Raw genomic sequence first — 24,965 nt, forward strand, 5'->3', positions numbered from 1 at the left:
CAACATACACAAGTGAAATTAGGCCTCTCACTTGATTTCATCTGAAACGTGGCAATTTCCTTCTGAAAATTATCTGTACTGGAAACCTGTACATTATCTTCCACATTACCCTCTACTTCAGGGTCAATTTGAACATTCTCATCTTTACTACCAAAGTAACAAAACTCAATTTCTTCACAAATATTCTTCACATCTATTTCAGAACCATGCAAAAGAGCAGCACATAACTGTTTAAGCATAATTGCTGGACTCTTAGCATAATACAACATTCTCACTAATTTTCTCACTTTATTATGATGCACTGCTAGCATCCTGAAATGATGAAAAACACTCTGGCATACTCTCCTGGAAAGACAAGCCAGTGAATGACCACGCAAACCTGTCATTTGTCTCACTCTGCAAGGATCTAAATCTTGCAACAACTTCATTTTCTGCTTCAAACTTTTCTTATTAAATGTCCGTATAAAATCACAAAACAAATTGATGGAAACCTGTCGCACACTGCAAATAGAACTACACTTCCAAATGTACACAGGACCCTTAGGACGTCTTCCTAAAACCTCATCACTTAGCGCCTCTTCTGTCTCTGTTGTCACAAGTTGTTCTTTTTCAACTGGACAACCATCCTTCACTTCATAAGCTCGACCACTGATGTCAACTGCATGCACCAAATCATTATCCTGAAAATAAGTCTCCTCATTAAAAAATGCCTCAGAACTTGAACTATGCATCCATTCTCCAGAAAAAACTTCACAAAAGTTAGTACGATTTACTACTCTCTTCCATCTACTTTTTGTTTTGAAATCAGAAATTACCTTGCTTAGTTTCCTAATTCTATTGATTACCAAAATAAACAACTTTCGCTTGATTTCAAAAGCATGATCAATAATTTTCTCTACATTTTTCTTCTTCCTATAAAATGCCGCTTTCTGTTGGCCTTTCTTTTTAATATTTTTCAATAAATTAACTAATATCCTATTACGGAACATTCGTTGTCGAATGTCCCTAAACTGTTGTTTCCTTCTACTATCATGCACAGAGTTATCTCTTCCTCTACCAGTAACATTTGTGATGGGTCTCTCCTTTCCATTTAAATTACTATTTTTTTTGTAAACAGACACATTTTTTTGAGCAAAATTTTTTTTACTACAAATATTTCTTAAGAATGATTTCGTGCTCTTACCCGGACCTTTCTTGGTGTTTTGATAAGTATTTGGGGAAGAGGACTGCTGCAATGAAACATCATCCTGCTGTCTTTGACGTTTTCTAGCCTTTCGTATTCGACTTCTGGAAGGCATTTTCCAAACTATGAAAGAATCTGCAGTTGAATCTGTGAAAAAATATAATATAAAATGTTATTAACCACTATTACCAAACAGTAAATAAATAACAGTCATCTAAAACTTAATGCCGTACTAATTATTTAACATAGCAAATATTTTCCACCAGCACTGCATCACAAAAATGACACTCAATGGTACAAAACAGGCATACAACACTCATAAATCACTCCCTAATATTTAAAATCATTAATTCAGGATGACGATAACATGTAGCCTATCTAAAGGTTTGTTTAGGCCCAGATCTTTTGACTGGGGTGAATGTGTGTCATTGATCCACATTCACTCCATCACCTGTTTTGTTTATTTGAGGTGAGGCCAACACATGGTTGCAGATAAGATTTTCACTGAAAAAAAACCAAGGTAAAAAAACATGTGAAGGCCTACCAATGAAGTAAATCATTAAATGAAAACCAATACATTTCTGGAAATATGCACTACTAGTGCTTCATAAGATGTTTTGGGTCATATTTATAAGTTATTTGAGTATCTAGTATGCTATTTTACATTCTTCATGGTGCAAATTTATTGTAAATACGCTCCCACCTGCGGTTGGCAAATTTAGATTTTGATTATGGGAGTTAGATAGGCATGTTAATAATTTCCCAAAAATGGTGTATAACCCCAAACAACCTTTGTAGCAAATGCTCTTAGCCATGTTATCCACCTCCCATTGGATAACATGGCTAAGAAGTGCTTGCAAATGTGATAAAAAAAGGCCTGCAATGCATGAATATCGCAGAAAAATCAGCGATATTCATGCATTTTCCAGCAAATGCTCTTAGCCATGTTATCCACTTCCTATTAAATAACATGGCTAAGAACTGCTCAGGGCACCATGAGGAACGCTTACCATTTAAAAAGGGAAAAATAACATCAAAGACACTAAAATGCCTTCTAAATATGACCCCAAACAACCTATGAAGCTCTAACAGTACATATCCTGAAATTTAATTCATTTCAAAATTCGTTTTTAAACACAGCATATAAATCAATTGTATACCTGCATTCATGAAGAAATGACTAAAAATTTCCTTGAGACACATGATTGTGTTTTCTGGAATGCCCTAGCACCATTTTTGGGACACTATTAACATGGCTACGTAACTCCCATAATCAAAATCTAAATTTGCCAAGCACAAGTGGGAGCGTATTTACAAGACACTTGCCCCATGAGGAACACTTTACATTTTAAAAGGCGAACATAACATCGCAGAAAAGTCAGCGATATTCATGCATTTTCCAGCAAATGCTCTTAGCCATATTATCCACTTCCTATTAAATAACATGGCTAAGAACTGCTCAGGGCCCCATGAGGAACGCTTTCCATTTAAAAAGGGAAAAATAACATCAAAGACACTAAAATGCCTTCTAAATATGAACCCAAACAACCTATGAAGCAATGTGAAAAAAAACGGCCACAATCCATGAATATAGCAGAAAAATCAGCGATATTCATGCATTTTCCAGCAAATGCTCTTAGCCATGTTATCCACTTCCTATGAAATAACATGGCTAAGAACTGCTCAGGGCCCCATGAGGAACGCTTTCCATTTAAAAAGGGAAAAATAACATCAAAGACACTAAAATGCCTTCTAAATATGACCCCAAACAACCTATGAAGCTCTAACAGTACATATCCTGAAATTTAATTCATTTCAAAAATCGTTTTTAAACACAGCATATAAATCAATTGTATACCTGCATTCATGAAGAAATGACTAAAAATGTCCTTGAGACACATGAAAGTGTTTTCTGGAATGCCCTAGCACCATTTTTGGGACACTATTAACATGGCTACGTAACTCCCATAATCAAAATCTTAATTTGCCAAGCACAAGTGGGAGCGTATTTACAAGACACTTGCCCCATGAGGAACACTTTCCATTTAAAAAGGGAAAAATAACATCGCAGAAAAGTCAGCGATATTCATGCATTTTCCAGCAAATGCTCTTAGCCATGTTATCCACTTCCTATTAAATAACATGGCTAAGAACTGCTCAGGGCCCCATGAGGAACGCTTTCCATTTAAAAAGGGAAAAATAACATCAAAGACACTAAAATGCCTTCCAAATATGAACCCAAACAACCTATGAAGCAATGTGAAAAAAAACGGCCACAATCCATGAATATAGCAGAAAAATCAGCGATATTCATGCATTTCCCAGCAAATGCTCTTAGCCATGTTATCCACTTCCTATGAAATAACATGGCTAAGAACTGCTCAGGGCCCCATGAGGAACGCTTTCCATTTAAAAAGGGAAAAATAACATCAAAGACACTAAAATGCCTTCTAAATATGACCCCAAACAACCTATGAAGCTCTAACAGTACATATCCTGAAATTTAATTCATTTCAAAATTCGTTTTTAAACACAGCATATAAATCAATTGTATATCTGCATTCATGAAGAAATAACTAAAAATGTCCTTGAGACACATGAAAGTGTTTTCTGGAATGCCCTTGCACCATTTTTGGGACACTATTAACATAGCTAGGTAACTCCCATAATCAAAATCTAAATTTGCCAAGCACAAGTGGGAGCGTATTTACAAGACACTTGCCCCATGAGGAACACTTTACATTTTAAAAGGCGAACATAACATCTTAGACACTCAAATACCTTCTAAATATGGCCCAAAACAACCTATGAAGCTCTAGCAGTAAATATCCAGAAATGTAATTCATTTCTTAAATCGTTTTTAAAAGCAACATATCTGTTTCAGCTTACATAACAGACCATGAAATGGCCTCCATGTATTACAATATCTTGTGTTACAGCATGCCAGAATGTTACACCAAATATGCAATTATAATTTCTCTATGAAACTAATTCTATTACTATATCACTACAGACAAAACCACATTTTAAAAACACAGCTTTCTTCATCATTTTCTCCTTAAATCATACTATTCTCTATCTAAATTAAATAAATCTTTTCTCACCTTAGCAAATATTTTTTGAGTTTTGAAAACAGTCTCAGAAATACACCAAATTGTCTTCAGCAGAAGAAAAAGGATGCACTCCAAAGGCTGCAGCTATTGAAAGCACAGAAATACAGATATTCTTTTCACATATCTCTCATATTAGCCAATCATACCTCTTCCCTCACTTTTTTCAAATCAAAACCCTTCCCCCCTCTGCCCTGTCTGCCTTGTTTCCATAGCAACCACCTCCTGGAAGACCTCTCATGTTTGCAAATTCACACAACAATGTTTCAATTGAACTCTGAACTCTCAGTGCACCTGCGTATCCAGTGCAATCTTTCATTAAATGTTTCTTCCTTGACCATTCAAATTACATCTTTCAAAGAACACATCCATGCACCCTAACTTTCTGTTTTCAGAAATGAAAATGCACCAATCACTGCTAATGAATCATTAGCATTGTAAATCCACAGTTTTTTTTCTTTAGAAACTCCTACTGTTTCAACTGCCCTTTCATTACCACACTTCATCTGACTGCAGAACAACCTTCTTCCACCATGTTTAACGTCTGGATTGTTGGACACAGTTACATCCACTGGGCTCAAAGGTATGCTGAGAGCAGAAATTTACACAACCTCAATTTACAAGATGTGGAAATTAACTGGTTGGGCCAAAGAGGATTAAAATGTCACCAATTGATACCATTGGTGAAAACCTTTATGCATTTGCCAAAACCAGACCTGTTAATAGTGCACTGTGGAGGTAATGATTTGGGCACTTTGACAGGGGTAGGTCTGGAAATGCTTTTAAAGGACACCTTTGAGCAATTAATGGCACTTTTTCCTCAAACTGCCTTGGTATATTCCAATATATGCCAAAGACAGAAATGGAGGTGGTCCAACCAATTTTGTCCACAAATTGAGAAAGCGAGGAAGCATGTAAACAAATCTGTTTCAGCTTACATGAGAGACCATGGAATGGGCTCTCTTTACAACAATAACTTGCGTTACTACATGCAAGATATCTACAGAGGAGATGGAGTTCACTTCTCAGATGAGGGCAACAGAATTTTCATTCTGAATTTAAGACTGTGCATTGGTACCTACTTATAAGTACCTAAATGTACCATAAACCCAAAAGCTCTTCTCAGAGCTACCCTACATCTGATCACTCACAATTATTATTTTTCTCTAACTTTTTTCACTAATTTTCCTCAAAATTCGCTCCCCGGAGCGCTACCCGGTTCGCGAACCGAAAGCTAACCTCGCGGAATTTTTTAAAAAAATGTTTTTTTCCGCACATATAAGCCTCCTCAGCCACCCTCAGAAAACCTAGAGGGTCAAGATAAGTCTACCATGACCCCTTCTACCCATTCTAAACATTATTTGCCCTCCATCTTGTATCTTAATGCGACCGAAACACAAAATGGTGGACTCCCGTGACGCTTAAGGTTCGCGAACCGGGCCGCTTCCCGGAAAGCGGTCCAAAAAAAAGGTGGGAAAGTAATTTACAGAAAAACGACTAGAGACACTCTCACCAAATATAGATTAGCTCATACTACATAACAATCCCTTCCATTCTCACAAATTTCATTGAAATTTCATTTAGCCATTTAGCCTGTAGACCTCTCCAAGTACCATGAGGTAAATTACTTCACAAAACACATCTGAAGTGTTGGAATTGACAACCAATGAAAATGTTACTTACATTTTCTACTTTTATTACCTGACATTTGATTGGTTATATACCTGAATATATATAAAGGAAGAGAAGGAAACACAGCCATTTTGACTACTACTTGTTGTTGTTTATATCATTTAGAATACCACTAATAACATCAACTTGTTTCTAAAGGTAAGTTGTTATTTTTAAAACTGAAGTATATTATGCACTATAAGTAAATATGGTAAACTTTTTCAGATAGTTATATACTATCCCTCTGTAAGAGTTAGACATTGAGAAAGGCTTCTTTATTATAATTATGGACTGATTTAGGTTTCTGTGGTATAATTATAAATTTACTTAGGCTTCTTCACAGGCACTTTTTAATAGTACTAATTCACGCCTGAAACCATACAGTGCCCATAGATTACTTCTCTGGTATAAACTCACAAATGCCTGTCTGAACTTAAACCCAACAGTGCCCTATCTCTACTGATATATTTATTTTTTTATGCAAATTACAGCAATAAAATGGAAGGTGAGCAGAATGTTTCCTTCGAAATTGTTCTGGAGACCAACACAGAAAAAGAAATTGAGGACAATGATGACTCTGATTTCATGGATCAATCACGGGACCATGAATTAGTTCAATGTGTGGAATCAGTGGATCATTTACTTCATTATGATGACGGTCAAATGTTTGAACTTATGTTCACTGAACAAGAACACATATCAGACAGTGAAATGCTAGACGTTCTAGTAAATTTCGAAAAACAATCCGAAAAATAAAATTATATGTAATATTAAAAAATTGTTTGAGTCTTTAATCATTTTTATATGTAATTCATAAAGTAGTTAAATGTTAGAAATGTTATTAAATTTTTAAACACAATCACAACAATAAAAAATTGCTGAAAAAATAAAAATATTAAAAAAAAATCAACAAAACCAACAAATAATTAACATACAGTATTAGAAAAGTCTTTCATTCTTTTATCCATAAAGTTCGCTGCCCAGAACGCTTTCCGGTTCGCGAACTTGGCGCTTACCACGCAAAAAAAAAATTTTAAATTTTTTTTTTTTGGACCCTCCTAGGCCCTTTTAAAACCTCCACATAAAACCTAGGGGGTCAACGAGGATCTACTAAGCCCCCTTATGGCAATTTCCCCCTTTGTTTTGGCCTCCTCTTGTCTCTCGATCCTACCGAGAGACAAGATGGCGGCCGCTCCGGACTGTTTAGAATGTTGACAGACACCGGAGGGCCAATCAGCTTCGCATCGCAAAGTTCCGATACGCGAAAGGTTCGCGAACCGGATCGCTGCCCGGAGCGCTGTTACAGATATATATCTTGATTTAAACGTTAATTTCTCAAAATCCACTGAAGCACATATATTGAGACCTAGCAAAGGCACATCGGGCTAACAGTCCCTACAATTTTGCCAAGTTTCGTGAAAATCCATTCAGCCGTTCGGGCTAAAAGTGAGTCCAACCGCCCTATGGAAATTAACATGGGAAAAAGGCGTTTTGGGACCCCCCTTTTTTCTCGGCCCCCCCTCCACAAAACCCGCCCAAATTTTCAAGGGCTGCTCAGAAACAAAATGTGCCATTTTCCTGAAAATTTCAGCCAATTCCGTCCACAAACGCAAAAGTTATTAGGCATAGAATTTTCAGAAATCCCATAGGGAAAAAATCCTAACTATATATACCTACTGGCGACCGCCAGTAGGTAATATATATATTCATATATATATATATATATATATTCCACCGCACACGTTCGACTTCCAAAGAACGATGTCCAGGCCAGCAATTTAGTTCAAACTGGATTTTTAATCACAACCCTACTCGACGCGTTTTGGGAACAACTTCCCTTGCTCACGAGTACAAGTGTCTGTTTACATCCAGCATTTAATGAAATCACGTGATCGTAGGTAACATAAACATAGTCAACAGACTACCTATTCATTATTTGTCTGGAGCTAAGAAAACAGATTCGTAATACTAAGTCAGCAGTATGTGGCATAAGGTGGCAGACCAGAATTCATAAATTGGGTGGTTTCTTGAAGACATTTAAAAGGATACAAATTACATCATTTGTGAAATTACATAAATGCCATCACGTTTTCAACAAAACATTTGTTCCTGGTAGCGAACTCACAATTCATCTGCATGCACGTGACCTTTCTTAAGGTCTAATCAGTTGCGTTCGTGTGCTTTCAGGTTAATACAAATTACATCATTTGCAAAACTAAATGGCATTACACTTTACAGTAACAACGTTGCTTTCCGGTCTCGAACTCACAACAATTTTGTATACACGCGACCTTGTTCCAGGTCTAGTTAGTTGCGCTATTGTGCTGCTCGTTTGCCATGCTTGCTTCGCGGCTTCTGTCTAAATCGTCTGAGCAGGCTGGCTTACCGTGCCAATTCTCGACACTTTCTGAAATTAATTCATTTGACTTACTCAATCAAATCATGTAACATTCATATCTTGCAACATTGTTCGTGCCATATCTCAGATTCGTATAAACGCGACCTTCATTCAGGTCAAACATGATATTTCAATGTCAATTCAGACAGTGTTCTTCCTTGGTTGAGTAATCATGCAACGTTTTACTCTTTCATGGTAGTCTAGCCCCAGTGGGCAAATGCTTGATTCTTTTCATATTAAATAGGATTTGAATCATACCAGGCATCATCGCTCATGTCACAACATTTTCGCGTGTTTTCTGTTACTTGAACCAACCGCCACATACTTTCTGTCTTTGACTGTGCTGAGTTTTCATACTCTCCCATTGTCAGAAAAAAATCTGACAAGGGGGGCAATATTGTGGTAATGTATAAAGAAATGTATATAAATGAGGGTATGATTCAATTGAATGACACTGCCAAATATGAAAAGAGTAACAGAAAACTGTTTGACATCAGAAATTGAATAAATGGAGGAATCAGGGACTTATAGAGACAAACAAGTTTAATTTTTTAAAGTGTAAATTCCCCAAAATACCAGCACTTTACTTACTCCCTAAACTGCACAAAGATCCCCTTAATCCCCCGGGAAGGCCAATAGTCTCCTCCAGGAATAGCAACCTGGAAAATACATCCAGATACGTTGATTCTTCTCCTTAAGCTCAGCCACTCGGACCCAGATCATTTTATGTTTTATTGTGCTACCTTTGGAATCACGAAAATCATTCTGAATCCAAAACAACAGGTTTTCAATGTAAGACTGGACACAGTAGTAAGAATCACCCACAATACGAGTTGACACACTAGGAACAGTGTACTCCAATGCAAGCATCAGAGCACGAAGCTCTGCCAATTTTGTGGTGCAGTCCCCTAGAGTCTGTGTGTGCACGACCCTGGACTTGAACTCATCATTCACCATGGCACCTACCACAATAGCGCAAGTGGAAAAGTATGCATGCTTAGACCCATGCGCAATCTGCGGTGAACCATCAGTGTATATGATGCAATGGAAATCCTCCAAAGGCGCAGGATGAACAAACTCATACTGCAAAAACTCCTACGACTGTAAGGAGGCATCAAAAATAAACGTGACATCCGGAGACGTCAATGATGCTGCCCATTCTATCTACTGTGGGTGCAAAGCTCTAGAATTTGGTACACTGGCTTTCGTCACTGCCTCTAATGCAGGAAACGGGGTAACAACCAACATGCGTTTTCCCTGCCACAGTGCACATTCCTTAAGAATCGCCATTTGCACTGCTGTCAAAACTTTTTCCACAGAGGAAAACCCGCATTTCAGCCGAAGTGTACAAGTGTGACTTGTAAGCAATAGGTACTGTATCCCCTTTGTTAAAATTAAGGTGAGTGAAACCCACCGCCCCAGGGATGATTCTAATCACCAGGTTGGTGTGGTTGTCATGAGTCAGTAAGAATTTAGATTCTAGAAGATCAGCCTGTAAAGATTGCAAAATAGCTCAATGTTCTGGTAGCCAGCAAGATTTGGTAAAAGTTGATTGTATCAAAGCATAAAAAGGCTTGATACGCTGGGCATATTTGGGAATATATGTACGCCCGAAATTCAAAAATCCCAGTAAGGACTGTAATTTTTTCAGAGTTGTAGGAGCACACTGTTGTGCGCATTTCTCCAAGAAGTGAGGAGCCAATCCTCTACCTTTATTGTTGAGCTCATACCCCAGGAACAACAATGTGTACTCTGCAATGTGTGACTTAGCAAAGTTGAATTTGTTACCGATGTCCGCAAAGTTACAAATTATACTGTCAACTCGACACAGATGCGCCTAAAGCTCGTCGTCTGGGAGATAAATGTCATCCACATACGAACACGCATCTGTACATATCCTCTCTAATAGAGAGATAATACGGGCAGCAAATACGCCTGGAATATTCTTATAGCCCATAGGTGATTGTTATACTGGCGTTATTTGCCGCCACAGGTAAAACTGGTCCATTGGTAACTCAGCCCATCCAAATTGTGTGCCAAAAAAATGTTGGAAATGTCAAGTGTGGTTTTAAATAGTTTCCGCACGAGACCATCAAGTAAAGCAGAGCTGTGCGTATTCTGTACTGCACAGGTACGGCAATGCGAGTTCAAATGCCAGTAATCCAATAAAAAACGATATGAGCCGACCGGCTTGGTCACAGTAAAAAGAGGGTTATTCATCGGCGACACACTCATTTCAATAACAACTTGATATTCCAATTGGTCAAGGATTTCAGCAACGGAAGCCTTAGCTTCACGCCGGATGAGATATTGAGGTTGAGTCTGTGGCATAGACTGTAAGGGTATTTCGTGGTGTAGGGAAAAAATATCCCATCCACAATGTGTACGGTACAGAGCCAGCGCAAGGGCCTTAGCACACTCTTCTGCAAAATTCAGCGCATGCTCTTTTGAGACCTTGTGCGCGAAACTACGGAGGATTACCTCCTCCCCTCTCGGAGCTGTGAGAACAAAAGGTGGGGGCCGTTCAGCCTCCACTAACAAAATATCATAGGTAGTCGTAAGATTCTCCCAAATACCCCTTTTATGGTACGTTTGATGTCACCTTCAATTAAAAGGACAATGTTAAAAAGTCTATCAGGGGGAGCTACTCTAGTATCAACTGTCTCCACAACAACATATTGATCAGTCGCTGTTACCTTCAGTGGCGGACACAGGGCCTCTCGCACTATGGTAATCTCCGCCATGCTGTCCAGCAAGGTCAGAGCCCATGTCTGATTGCGAAGCTCCGTTCTCACTATCTGTGGCATATCTCGCTGTTAAAGCAGCAACTATCTTTTTCTGAAACTGGGGTCTTTTCAGTGTTGAATCGTCCTGCTTGTCTTTACTGTCCTTCGGGCGGGGCTGGTCGAGTCCCTGCTGGCGACCCCGACCTCTGCCGCCTCCTCCACCACCGGTCGATGGAGCCGATGAGTCCTGAAAAGAACGAGGAGAGCGTTGTTCAGAAACCTGAAAACGATCAGGTGATTTTATCATTGCGCGATCGCGCAAGTCATAAATATATTCTGTAGGCGCAGGCACTGGAGATTCAGGACGAGACTCCTGTTTCTGCTGTTGTTGTTTACCCTATTTTTGTTTTTTGGGCCAATTTTGCTTTTTATCCTTGGGCTGTTCATCAGTCTCTGACTTCTGCCCTTGCGGTTGTTTTTTCTCTTTAGTGGAAAATGGCTTGACTCCCAAACTACTGCCGCCCACAGTCTTATAAGCCGCCAAAATAATTCTTGGTAACTGTCTGGGTTTGTCGGCATCGGGTACAGCCTGCAAAGCATTAAATACCTGAAAGCTCACAGCATCTCCCTTGACATTCCCAAGAACGAGATCGGAAACTACGTCAAAACTGCCACAGAGGCGCATATCCAATTCAACCGCTGCCTCCGGTCCGTGCTCATCTTGAACACGCTTAGCGACCGTCAGAAGACAGTCATTGACAGTGTGCCGAAGCACCTCGTATACACTGCCGCAAAGATCTTACCCCATGACTCACAGTCACCAGCTTCTGGGATCAAGTCTTTAGGCATGCTAATTGTCAGAATCCTGTGTTTCTCACCAGGAGTTGTGTTAGGAAATACCGCTTCCGACTGGTCAAACTTCTCGGCAAGCCAGGAAGGAAAGATATCCTTATTCTAGGGGCGCTTGCCCATCACAGCATTGACCATCACAGGACTAAGTTTCATTCCGCCCTGTCTCGCTGGAAGCGCTGCACCACCTGGGGCCCCGCCCAGGAGATTGCAGGTAATGTATTGCACTAACGACCTAATTACATTAATTGCGACTACACGTAGTCGTCTTAAATCTGCAATGGGACACGCCCCATGCAGAGGATGAGGTGTAAATCCAGCCAAAACAGGCCAAGTTGTGCCTGGAATGGACAAAGGACCTAACCTAGGTATCAACAAAGAGTGGGGAAGGGCGCCATCAAACCAAACTTGGTGCTACCAAGCGTTAATCGGAATTTCCTGTGTCCCATATGGAGCACATTCCTGTGGCATAGCTGTGGGAGTGTACGTGTCGAAAATAGTAGTATTTGCGTTCACAGCCGGGAAGGTCACCCACGAATAAAAAATTTCATATGGGTAAGCCACTTCCGCACTCACCACCATGATCACAGCCATGCCATCCACTGGGGACATTATAAGTCTGCAAGTGATTGCGCACCGCAATGCGACTATGTTGTGGAATGTCCACCGAAGTGACACAGAAAGGAAAAGATCAAATGAAAACTTTATAGCACAACTGGATAGTAATTCAAGGAAACTGTTTTGAAAGAATCAAGCTTGAAAAGACCTATGTAAGTATAGTTAGGTTTGTCCGACACCACTGTTTTCCGGAATCAACAGTGAAGGGTGTTAGGGATTGATATAAGTAATACTTAAGTGTCATGTAATAATACCACCAACGATCGGGCGCCATGTAGCAGGGATTCTGCTCCTATACAGAACTGTGCATAGAGACTTGGAACCTCAGTGAATTAGGTTGTGCCAAAATTCACCTTAGTTTTCAAAATCCACTACCAGACTAGCAATCAGTGTCTCATTGGTTCTTAGTAACCCCCAATGATTAGACAACCCAGAACATGGACTTAGAACACCTCAGGTAACGTGGAACACATGAACACTCTTTCATTATACTAACATACCAATCCAGAACGAGGAGTAAATGAGGACACGTGCAAGTTTGAAATGATTATTTTTAAAGCAGTGTTCTCAAGCGCCGTATCTTGGCTAATACAAGCAAACATATTATAAGGAACAAGGTCAGCAGCATAGTTACTATTCCATAAAATACAAAGGGAGAAAGCAAGTTAAAATGCTAAAGCAAAAAGGTCTAACTAGAACCTCAGTTTACCTCCCTTGCTAGTATATTATATTATATCTACAGAAGGTCTCTTTGGGTTTAGAAGGGCGGGCCCATACCTCAAGTCTCAGCAGAAATGGATCACATCATCTCCTGCACTAACTCTCTGCATGCGAATATTCATCAAGTGTGTAACTCATGCTCTGAGCAGTGCATTATTAATCGCGCCTAAAAGCCAAAGTTGGCCACAACTGCATATATATTATGTCTAGCCAGTACGCTGATCAAACTGAACAACAAGCGCTGTGTTGAAATAACCTTGAAGGCCTTGGCACTCACTGTACAGACATAGCTTACCAAGCAAGGCTGATATTATAAGCAGAAAATAACAACAAAAGAGTGTTCCTTTACAGATAGGATGGAGGTATGCACGGAGCACAAGGAGTCAACAAAGCCCATTTGGTTTGTTTTTAAAGCCCTCACTCACCGACCTGGTCGGTGACTTGCTTCATCATCGGTCCCCACCGGGTGTGACCGAATGTCACCCCGGTGTGCTGCGACGCCAGAATTACTGCGGAGCTGGTCTTGTGAGGATGGAGGGGCTATGTGATAGGTAAAGTGAAAAGTGTGAAGAGTGGTGGTTTAAAATTGCCTCGTATGTATCAAAAATTATTTAATATGTGATCATCAAGGACAAAGTTAAAAAATGTGATGGTAGACAAGGCCAACTAATTGGATGGTCTTGTACCAATAACATTAAGTGAAAGTGCAGTTGGTCAACATGTTTCAGCTGGTATGGTATATTAACCTGGCATTCGTCAGGACCTAGAGTGTAAACCCCGGCGGTCTGGGCACGCTAAGGCCCATCCAACCGTAGGCCTTGAAAGTGAAAAATCGTGTCTGTGAAGTAAAAAAGAGGAGGGCTCCACCAGTCAAGGGCGGGAAGCAAACAGCCTCAAGTCTTTAAGAGAAGAAAGAAAAGCACGTAAGTAGTAAAAGCTTTTACTACTTACGTGCCTGTACCTATAACGTCCCACCCCCCCCTACCCCCAAAAACCGTGTGGACAGGCCCATACAAATAGCGGAAGGTTGCCTGCTTTGTCCTTTTGTAAATACCAAAACTGTATATTAATTGCTTTTCTTTCTTCTCTTAAACACTGGAGCACCCTTTACTTTCTCACTGACTATACTCAATAGTCCTTGCGCCGTTTATGATCATTACTGTTTTATAAAAATTGTAAATAAATATGTAAAGTCTCGGTAGTACAAATTTCCAGAGTGTGGTTATAATTCATTTATGTTGCTGATATAACAGGGTATTCTTTTATTTACATTCAATGTATATAGAGCCATTTGAGAAAAGACTTATATCTCCCTTATAAAGCTTGAGTCAAAGCATGCAGATTTAATTGCATTCTCCGAATCAGAAATGTTTTTCATGTAAGGTTTTTCCTGATTGATAGTCAAGGACCATTGTTTTCTCTTTAACTAAAAACTGGAACTATCACTGCTGCAGGAGATCCGTGCAGGTTGCAAGAAAGGTTATTCGAAGAACCCTCGCAGCTCCATGTAAATTAATACCTTGACACAAAATTGTACCGCTTAGTGAGTTCTAACAATTTCTTCCACTAAGAAATACCATCTTTCCCCCACTCCAACATTTGTGTGTGTATGGTAAATTCCAGGTTGACTTAATGTACTCTTTACTCAACCTTTCATACAGGCCTGCTGGTATGTGTCTTAAGCAATACTGAAACTGGAAAATCGTCACTGGTATTGTAATGGTGCCATGTATTATCCATTCCACGATTAGCTTCTCAGAAACAGTTAATGGTAATCTTTCCAGTTTTTCTATACTTAGCCCCGTATAGTCTGCTTCTCTTTGTGCCAAAGAGATTTGTTTATCTGTAAGGTTAAACACAGTAAACAATGACGTGGTGTTCATTAGACGCCATGGCACGTAGCCTGAACGGAGATTTTGTAACGTCCAGCCTAGCAGAATTATAGAACGTAATGGAGACTGGCCATGTTGTAACATTAGCAAATCCTGTTCTATTATGTCAATGGCAAAGGATACAATGCTGTCCAAAGAATAAATTCTGGAGGACAGAGTTGTTAACCCATTGTCCACTACAGACAGAGCTTTCTCTAAATTAATACAATCAAATTCTTGTATTCTTTCTGCAGTTTGAATGACTTTCCATGCTTCATTGTAAGCAGCGTATACACCAGCGTCTATGAAACGTTTTTGACGTGGTTTACCAGGTCCAAGTAAGAAGTCTCGTAAATCAATGCCTTCTTTAATTAAAGTTAAGTGTTGTTTAATTTCTGGATGTGTGGATTCCTGTAGCCATTCAAGGCATAGTTTTCCTACACTGTATGTTGTAACTATCCCTGGATGTTGTCTCTGGGAATATCTTTGATCTGGCCTATTCACTGTGAACCCTTGTGTTTTGTTCAGGAATCTATATTGACAGTTATTCGTGTCTGTGGGCCAGATTAACCATTTTTTTCCAATCAGGATTAGTTCTGTTCTGTTTTAAAATATGGGATACATCTACCTCCTCATCCGCAGTGTTATTACTGTTAGGTTTGGGCTTAGGTATGGACGGTTTATTTATATCTTTTATCTTAGCCATGCCAAGACAAGATGTTTTTTGAACAGTGTCATTTAAAAACATTATTTGTTCTGGGATAATGCAGGCTCAGAACAAGACTTCTAAACCTTGCACCTGCCAGTCTTTTGTGCCCCAGACAGTTTTTGTCTCAACGTTGTCTTTTCAAAAGTTAAAACCTAATGTAGACAGCTGAGCATAAAAGTTAGCAGAATACATTTGTTTAGTATTAGCCAACATGTTTTTCATTCCTGTCTCATTCACATTTTTTTAAATAAAACATTTCTGGATGTGTGATATTAAACCCTGAGAAGTATGAAAACTTTCAAAATATGTTTTCGAGCTGCCTTTTGGCGGTGTTGGACAATGTTCCCATTGATTATAGTTAAAAACATTTCTAGGGTTTGCAGATTTGTGCAAATAATGGTGACCATAATGGTTAAAACAATAAATGTGTTCATAATCCGATGAACCTTCTAAGTATTCATATTTTTCGAATTTAGCTGACATTTCTAAATCTGTCATCATAATATTAACAGTTTCAAAGTCCCAATAATCAGAAAATGTGCTGGGTGAGACAAAGTCACTAAAAGAAACCTTAAACTGGTATGGAATCTTCACCAGTTTCACCAGGCCATAAATGTCATAATCAGTTGTGTCCCAAGCTATACCACCAGGTATAGGAACAGCTGTGATGTTCACTGATGACAGGTCTCTTCGCTCACGATGAGATGATTTGTGAGGTTTCAGGAGCAAGTTGATGTTCATACTTGCTGTGTCCATTGTACTGTATTTTCCATCTATCATTTTTCCCAAACTTAAAACAAGAATGAGCCAAAGTAGGAGAAAAAGTACACCTAACACAATCCAAACTTCAACCCGTGGTGAAATAAGATATGTATTTTCAAGTTGATGAAAGAGTTCTGTTATTTTTTCTTTGAAAGTTTTATTTACTGGCGTTGTTTAGGGCTCACTGGGATCCTCAGAAAATGTATCAAAGTTTATAAACAAGCCAGAGGCAGTTCTGTCAATTGTTGGAATTGCATCAAGATTGTTTGGAATCGTTAGAGCTTTTTCTTCCTTTGTCATATCAGTATAGTCAGAGGCTATATCATTGTAGACAGGTGTTTCTTGACGAACTGTTATTTGTGTTTCAAGAGGTACAAGTTCCATGGCTTTGTTGCATAGTCCTTCTTTTCTCACTGTCGGTTTATCGGTAATAAGTCTTTCAGTTTGAACCTCTTGGATTGTAGCAAGATTTGGTTGCCTGCTACATCTTGGGAATCCACTGGGCCTACTGCTTATTATTGGCCACATGATGTGGTTTGACCAGGTTGATGGACACGACTCTGTTCTCCCTTTTTCCAACAAGGGGCGGTAGTAAAACTGATCTTGTTTCGTGGATTGCTAACACAGGTACTGCTTTTCTGTAAGAAGGCCCAAATTCCTTCTCCCCCGCAAACTTTTCCCTGACTAGATCCCTAATCTTTTGGAATCCGGACAGGGTTTGCTGGGACAGGTGGTTTTTCTCCAGTGGTCGTTTGCTTCTGTATTGTGTTGCTCAGACTTCTTCTTGTTTCATTTAAGTTCTGCAAAACAGCCAAACAGTCTTTGATATCAAAGGGGTTTTGTTCTACCACTGAAGTTTGACAATCGAGATCCTGGATGATCATTCTAGTACCAAACAGTAATTCATGTGGAGTGATTGAACCCAGATAATTTTTTGGCAGATTGTTAAGACTATGTTGGACACTTATCAGATGTTTGACCTACCCGTCACCCGAGCCTAAAACCCTTGCTGGTATAGATTGCTTTATGTCACGTTTTTTTCTTCCCACTACCGCATTTCCCTCAGGATGGAATAGACTTGAGTACTGCAATGCAACGACCAAGCTAGCCATGGCCTCCTTGTAAGCTCAAGAGCTAAACGCAGGACCTTGGTCAAAATGTAGCGTGCCGATTGCGTATGTGCTGATAAACACTCGCAAGTCTTTTATAACAGTTCGGGCGTCAGCCGAGCGCTGAGGCCACATCCAAATGAATCTGTCCTAATAGTTGTGGGACCGCATTTGTCCATTGTGACGTCTGCATGAAGAAAGTCTAATGCTGACTAACAGGGGTTTCTGGACTGGGTTGGCTACACTATAGTCAGGTATCTAGTGGCTTTCAAAGCTATGATTTCTGTAACAGGTATCGCAGTCAATACCGAATTCGTAAATGTGGGCTTTCATCCCTGGCCACCAGTACATCTCTTTCAGTTCTATTATGGATTTTGAGATCCCTTGATGTGTCAGACCCTCTCCCATATGTGCTTCTTGTATCAAAGCACCTCTGCATTTCCTGTCCCCCACTCCAGGGATTCGAACAAAAGGAATGCAGTTTGTTTCAATTATGTATGTATACTCGAGTGGATAGTTTAGAGGTAACGCTGCATAGCTTCCTCTCATTGATGCCCTGGCGGTTAGCAATGTTTCACCGTCTATTTCTGTTTTTGAATCATTGGTTGTAGCTATGGAAGCCGTTTGCACAGCTGCCTTCGCGGCTTCATCAGCCAATGAATTCCCTGCTGCAAAATACAAAGAGTGGTAGGAAGAGATCCATCTTGGATTTTACTGTGAGTGAGTAAATTCCCTTTACACTGAAAACCTAATTCTCAATCTTAGTTTTTAACTTTGAACACAATGATCAAATGCCATGTAGTCATCACGATCACCAATTTTATTTTTGGCAATCTGTACTCCAAAGTACTATCTTTTTTTTTATATGATGTTAATAATCATACCAATACATGTATATATACACATAATTATTTTATAATGAAATACAAACAAAGGAAACTCAAATTGAATAACAAACTAATACATTTTGTTTTCTTATTTTCACCCAATAAGATATACAAAATCAAAGAGGTGTCCCCTATAAGATCAGGTTATACACACAAGAGGAAGTTGTGTATTCCCACAATCTGTTCTAATAAATTCAGAACCTCAGTTCAAAGATTGTGTAAATCCATTAAATTAAATCAAATACAAAATATCACAAAGACTCCTTTTGTCAAAAAGGCATGTCGAATTCCCTGCAACTTGAAGGCCATCACGTTGATGACTCAGTGTATGAATCACGTGAGTCCTTTGTAGTTCTTTCTGTAATAGAACTATTTGTTCCCAAAGCATTTTATGCTTAATTGTGCCACCTTTTGCATTTTTGAACCCGCTTTCAACCCAGCTCTGCAAGTGTTCGTTGTAAGATTCAATGCAGAAATACGAATCGCACACTATGAGTGTGGGGAATTCGTGATCGGTATTTTCAAGCACCATTTTGAAAGCCTGTAGTTCAGCTCGCTGAGCTGTACAGTCTCCGAGTGATTAAGTTTTAGTGACCATAGGTCTGAATTTACCTTTGTGCCAGCGACCTTTAAAAATTGCGCATGCAGCACTATATGCTTGTTTACCCCGAATTGCGGGCTGTGCTGATCCGTCTGTAAAAATTATACATCCTTAATGTTCTAGAGGCAAAATCTCGGTTGTCAGAGGGCATTCGCGTTCATATTGTAGAAATTGTTGTGTCTTCAAGTAGGGGTCAAAAATATATTCAACGTCTGTTGCAGCAAGAGAGTTAACCATTTGTATCCATCTCAGATGTAAGGCCTTAGCACTTGGAATGCTCGTTTTCCTCACTGCCTCTAGAGCAGGTAAAGGTGTAACGATCATTATGCGTTTTCCCGGTGCGAGAGCTCTCTCTTTTGCTAAAGCAGTTTGAACCGCTGTCAGAATCTTTTCTGTTGAAGTGAATTTCATTTCAGCTTGTATGTACAAGTGTGATTTGTAAGCTATTGGTACATTTTCACCTTCATTAAAAGTAAGGTACGTGAATCCGCATCTCCCTGGGATGATTCGGATCACAACATTCCGCACGTTGTCGCGTGTCTGTAACTGTGTTTTTGCTAACATGTCTGTTTGCACTGAACGCAAAATTTCTGTGTGTTTTTAGTCCAATTAGTTGATTTGAAATCAGGTTTTATTAGTTCGTAGAGAGGTTTAACCCTTTCTGCGTAATTTAGAACATAAGTTCTTCCAAAATTCAGGAAACCTAGAATTGGCTGCAAGTTCTTCAGTGTTTTTGGAGGTTGGAGCAGCGCACATTTCTCTAGAAAGTTCGATGCCAGGCTTTTGCCTTCACTTGAAAGTTCATATCCTAAGAATAGGACGTTGTGGTGGGCAATTCGTGATTTCTTAAAATTTAATTTGTACCCTTCTGAAGCCAACCCAAGTATTATATTGTTCACTCTTTTCAAGTGTACGTCCAAATCATCGTCTGTAAGATAGATGTCATCGACATAAGATAATGCCTCATCATCGTACATTTGTAGTAACTCTGTTACTCTGGCTGAAAATAACCCTGAACTATTCTTGAATCCCTGGGGGAGACGGCAAAATTGTCCCTGTGTCCCCATAATTGAGAAAGCAGTCAAATGCCTGTTTTCTTGTGCAATGTTTTGACGGAAGAAACCATTAGAAATATTGAATGTGGTTTTATATTTTGTCCGCACAATGTTATTCATTAGTGCTGCACTGTGTGCATTTTGTACTGCAAAAGTTTTGCAACAAGAGTTTAAGTGTCTGTAGTCCAAAACTAGACAATATGTATTGTCTGGCTTGGAGACAGGAAGCAAAGGATTGTTCATAGATGAGGTGCATTTTTCAATCACCCCTTGCTATTCAAGTTGATTTAGAATCTCCCTGAGCTGTCTTTTAGCTTCCTGTTTAACAGGATATTGCATTGTTGGTTGAGTTTTTAATTGGATTTGATGGTGAGGAAAATCTTCATCCCATCCTACGTGATTTTTGTGTAATGCTGGAGATTGGGCTATGGCCCATTTTCTGGCATAGGTGTATTTTTTTGTGAATTGGAATGTGATTAGAGAAGGTTGGCATAATTATCTCTTTGGCATGTGGGCACTCCATGACAAATTCAGGTGGCCATTCTTGTTCAGCAAGAAGAATGTCATAGCCCTTAGATAGCTTCTCCTAAAAGAGTGCTTTTATTTTCCTAGTTATATCCCCTCCATCCGGAGTGTTACCTCATATAACTTTTGGGGTACACTAACCCTGGTGTCAGCAGTTTCAACTTGAATGCATTCATTCAAGTCCACTGTCTTCAGATGATCCTTCAGGATCTTGCGAGCTATGGTAACTTCTGCTGCGCTGTGTAGCATTGTCTGGGCCCACTCCCCATTCTTGAGTTGTGTCCTCAAGATCCTCGGAATATCTGATCTTTATACATGCTACCTTTTTCTTGGTGAATTGAGTTTTCTTATTTTTTGGAACGTGCGGTTCGTCTTTGGACTTCACACATTCTTCCTTTTGGTCTGATCGTCCTCTTCTTTCAGATTTCTGCGAGGGAGTCTCAAAAGTACAAGAGGAACGTGTATCAGTATCTTGATATCTATCAGGTTTTCTCAAATTATCCCTATTCCTGAGGTTATAACTCTTTTAGAGGGCTCCTGTTGAGTAGACCTTCCTCTGGACTGAGAACGCTTCTCTTTAGGAACTTCATACCAAGATTCAAAGCAGGTTCTGGTCCGTATTCATTTAGATTCTGTCTTAGGACGTCTGGCATTACCGCCATAGATGGAACACCATGTGTTTTTGTGTAGATTGAAGCAAAGACCGTACCCCCTGTGTCACAGTCCTCCACGTGTGGTGCAATCCCCATTGGTAAGCAGATTGTCAGAATTCTGTGTTTCTCATGAGGTGTACTATCAGGAAATACTGCCTCTATCTGAGTAATTTTTTGAGCTAACCAGAACGGAATGTGTTCCTTTTTAGCGGAAATTTACCAATGACTGATTGTATAGTCTGTGGTGTGATTTTGTTTGTGTTCCCCTGGTGAGGAGTGTGCTGCGGAATCCTTAAAGTTGTTTGGTCTGTTAAAGTCCGCAACACATATTGAACCAATTGTGTATTTTTATTAACTATTTTAGCTGAGCTAATAGTTTTGGACCTGTCATTTCTTTAATGTCCGGATGTGGTGTATAGCTGGCTAGTACCGGCCATGTAGCTCCTGGTCTACCTAGTGGACCAAGCCCGGTAATGTGATTTTGATGTTGTAGGGTGCCTTTAAACCAGAGCTGATGCTCTTGGTAAGGTAGTGGAATTTCAACGTCCTCGAAAGGAACGTATTCCGCTGGAGGTTCCTCCACTTTGTAGTAGTGGAACGCATTTGTTACTGCATTAGCTGCTGGAAACATAATCCATGACTAGAATACCTCTGTCTGCCGATATTCATGTGCCTCTATAACAAATATTACTTTACTACCTCTCGATGATACTCCATTATTTTTGAGTTTAAAAGTGATTGTTTTTCTTACATTTACCAGGATGGATATAACATCCGGGTCATTTTGTTGGAGTGTTCTAGTCTCTAAAACTGCCTAAGCTGCTGCTGCAGCTCTTTCCCTTTCGTCGTCACTATCCGTCATTTTGTTGATCGAAAGTTTGAGGAGCAAGTTTCAAGGAAACAAAGATAAGGTGCACAATATTTTTGGAACACTGTATCCTTCAACGTTGAACAAACCAAAAACTAATACATAGGATTTTTTGTCCTACTCAGTTTGGCGTATAATATATCCTTTTACCCACTCCAGACGTCTATTGGAGTATTTTATGGGAAAAAGGGATCTTTGTGAAATGCACAACTGATTTACTCTACTACCTAGCGATAAATTATCTCCTTACCAAACGTTGGGTGCCATGTAGCGTAGTTCCTATATTCCCAATAGGCTCTGCGCATTGGAATAATATATACTATAGTTTAGACGTAGTACTGAGGCGACTAGGTCTCTATCGAATATATTAAACTTAATGGTGAGTGCCAGCTAGCTCAGAGGTCACTAGAAACTTTCTCGAATAAACAGGAAGGGATTAGTTTCTGACAATCGGTTAAAACATGACAACTTTGTTTCCCGAGATAAAAATGTATCTTCAGAGTCGCAGAAACAATCGATAGATATTTCACTCAGTCAATCGTGCATGCTTCGTTTCACCAGAGGTACAGAGACATAGCGAGACGGGTGTTTTCAATAAAAGTATTTATTGAACAGTCTTCTTTCTCATGCAGAAGAAATGAACTGCTACAATTGTAGTACTGGTTGCAAAGTACAATGCGTTCAGTACGAAGAGTATTATAAAATAATACTGTAAAAGCATGTTATGGTTTCTTAGCCATAAAATACATAGAATACATACATTAATAAATAAAGACTAAAAGTACTCAACTGGTGCTTTTAAAATACGCCTACTCCGGTGTACCTAACCTAGGTCTAGTACAAGGGAAGAAGTAAGTGAGGTGCAGCTTAGTTTTAGTATTCTTTGCCAGGAATCTATCCATCAATTCTCTAAAGGTCTAATCAGCTCTGTACCTTGGTTTAGAATGTAGGAGGTCTGGTATCTCTCTCTAAGGACTCGATTTCCCAGCAACCCGCAGGGGTAGCTTGAAAACACTGGAGCTGGATTTCTCGGCAAGAGAAAAGACAGCGTCTCTCTCAGTGCGTCTGCTGGAGAGTTGGCATCCTTCGGCACTTGCTGCAGCGAGCTGTGTTGTGTAGGTAGATAGTCGAACTGCTCCAAACCACCGTGTCTTTGCCTGGGCAAGTGTGGATATATTTATACCTTGAAGGTGCCAAGTTTGATGTAAGGTTGGACATAATAACGTCATCAAAGATTCAGTTCTTTGAAAACTCCATGAGTTCTTGGATAAATCAATATTCAAGCAACGGGAAGTCCCTGACTGCTGAAGGCGGGTTTTTCAAAGAAATCGTTGTGGATTTTCAGAACTAGTGGAAGTAGCCATGCCGTATTTGGACTAAGTCTAAATACGGTTATGATTTCTATGCCTATATAGGGTTGAGTGATTTATACCTATAAATGAGCATAAATCAGGAAAATTACACTAGGGTCCTAAAACGCTACACAACAATGCAACCCCTTGATAAATAGGGCCATAAGATACATCAAATCAAAGCACAATAGTAAATACTTGAGGTGCCAACAGGAGAGCGTAGCTTCTGAAGTAGAGGAGGGTAAATCTCTTCCAAGAGATCCTCTGGAGGTGCCGAAGCGCAGGAGAGAAAGAAAATAATCTGCACTTCTAATTCTTCACTCTACACAACATGGAGTGGAAAATCAATGTATGGTTCTGAGAGCAAAGCCTTATGAAAAATACCATCAGTGAAAAAAGTGCATAAGTGGCTGTTTATCACATAATTATAAAAACAGAACAAACACCGATAAACTCAAAACAAAAATAAAACACACAAAAAAATGAATGCTCTTTGAGAACCTCCAACAAACATATATCAAAGAGCTTGTGTCTATATACACTCTCAGGGACTGTATGGCTGAAATTTTGCGTTTGGCATTTTAGGTGCAGGGCATGACTGACGGCCATTTCCTGCGAACCAGTCTCCACTGTGAGGCTGTGCGGATTGGAGGTTGGCCACCTGAGATTAAACGGCTGCATGTTTTTTTGTCCAACGTTTTATATGCCTGTTCAAAGGCAAAATGCAGCAAGGGCTGTCCGCTTCCTCTGGGGCAGGCACAGGGCCTGGACAAACATGATCGGCCTGTAAAGGAAAGAGATTGTTGAGGCTGTTCAAAGCAGCTAACAAAGTGATAGAAATTAAAATGTTTTGTTTGTCTATAAATTTAATTATTAGATTGGTTAAAAACATGACGAACAATGTTCAGGATCAGTGTAGTTATGCGATACTGTGGCTTTGGCATTCACTACATAATTATAGACTTAGAGCACTTGCCCCCTAATTTGCCACATAAAAGATTTCAACAAAAAAACGCCAGTTGCTGTAATGGATCAACATAATACTACCTCAGAATATGTTGCATGATGCCATAGAATTTGCGTTACCTTGCCACATAGTTTAGATAATTGTGATGCGTAATTTGTTCATCCATAGCCTGTATAGCAAAACCGCTGAATTACACCGAACCTGGCATGAAACTAGAATTTAGGAAGAGGTGTGCTTTCGGTTTGTTTGGCGAAATCAGTTTACAAATTTTATCAGGAATTTACATAGGAAAACCAGTTTTGAATACCGAGAAAGTTAAATTGTCAGTCTT

General features: G+C 39.5%; 1 protein-coding gene across 2 annotated transcripts in view; it reads left to right on the plus strand.

Moving 5' to 3' along the window:
* Positions 1-24,965, plus strand: part of LOC147698087 (acetylserotonin O-methyltransferase-like) — an 828,469-nt gene that overhangs the window by 285,298 nt on the left and 518,206 nt on the right. The window lies entirely within an intron of this gene.

This window comes from Lissotriton vulgaris, chromosome 8 (assembly GCF_964263255.1).
Source record: "Lissotriton vulgaris chromosome 8, aLisVul1.2, whole genome shotgun sequence".
NCBI lineage: Eukaryota > Metazoa > Chordata > Amphibia > Caudata > Salamandridae > Lissotriton > Lissotriton vulgaris.